Below are 1,470 nucleotides of genomic sequence, written 5' to 3'. Positions count from 1 at the left end.
TATTCAATTTATATGTTTATGTCTGACTTTTTCGGATAGATATTTACTAAATTAATCCAGAACTATTAATTCATTTTGACACAATCCTGCAAATATTACTTTTTATACCTTATGTCAAAAATCTTGACGTGAGCCCATTGCAGAGGTGTCTGAGAGAGGAACGAACGACAACTCTGCATAGGAGATTGGGAAAGAAGATTATCGACGAAAATTGATCCAGACTGTAAAAAAAACTTAATTGAGAGTGACCACTGTCACACTTTATCCCATTATTACCTGAAGGTTTTGGTTTTAAAACCATAGTGTTTGGATGTTGAGTAGATAAGGTAACTCAAACTGTACAGGAACTCTTTTAAAAAATGTTGAGCAAATGAAAGCTCTTTTTTAATAATGCCCGTGACGTCGAAGATTTTGCTACCCCATGACTTACATGTAATGACATGTCAAGTTAAATCACCCAAAATTTATACAAATTCTGATATGAAATTTCGAAGACCATATAAGTAAACATTTTTTTATATCATGTGTGACATTTTGCTCGATAATGTCGTTAAATATTTTTCTGTGCAACAAGTTCTCGTAATTTTTGAACGGCCCTTGTTTTAATCCTTAAGGTTATATTGTATGGACGACCTTTGCCTGTCATTTTAGTTCGTTTCTATGATTATGTAATTTTGCCTTCCAACGGAATTTTATATAAATATATTTTTATTTTCTATCTGATTTGACTTTAAGATAAACCAATTGCAATTTTAATTAATATATATCAGTTGCTAAAAGCAATGTGTTATGATCAGGGTGTTTATTTATATAATTGCGAGACAGCGTTTTAATGTACACTATTTGAGACCTTTGGAATTTACTTGGCGATGCCCACTGTCTCCCAATTAACCATTCTACCTAATATTGTTCTTTTGTACTCAGGGTTGACATTTTGAAAGTTTCGTTTTTTGTGTGATCATATGTATTACATACATGTACCATGTGCATCTTTTGCATATTGAAATCTGAATTTTTGATGTAAAAGTATTTTTTTAAAAATTCGAGTTTTTGTTAATGTAACAATTTTTAAAAATCTTTTGTAAGTCCATATTTATCGCCACCTTCTGCTTTTTGTAATCTGTGTATTAATTTTGATAAAGTTAGTGTTACATTTAGTCAGGAATAAAGTTTTTGTTACCTATTTTCCATTAGGGTAATCACACCGTACGTGTTCATTTTTGCAAAATTCTTATATATCTACATTCATGTAAAATCCAAGCTTTCACAACGTATTTTGAATTGTTAATGACAACTCACAACATACCAAAAATTTGGAGTTCCATTTTCACTGAAAAAAAAAATATGAATGATATCGAAAAAGTTAGTTTTAAACTTTTCGTTAGGGTTGCAATTGTTGTATGAAATCGTTCACTCTAATATTATTGACTTAAAAAATGAAATTTCAGATTTTCTAGAAAGTTCTTTAAA

The sequence above is a fragment of the Saccostrea cucullata genome, unplaced genomic scaffold, assembly GCF_032062105.1.
Source record: "Saccostrea cucullata isolate Sc308-1 unplaced genomic scaffold, CSIRO_AGI_Scuc_v1 ctg7254, whole genome shotgun sequence".
NCBI classification, from domain to species: Eukaryota; Metazoa; Mollusca; class Bivalvia; order Ostreida; family Ostreidae; genus Saccostrea; species Saccostrea cuccullata.
Note: the sequence above shows the minus strand (reverse complement) of the source record.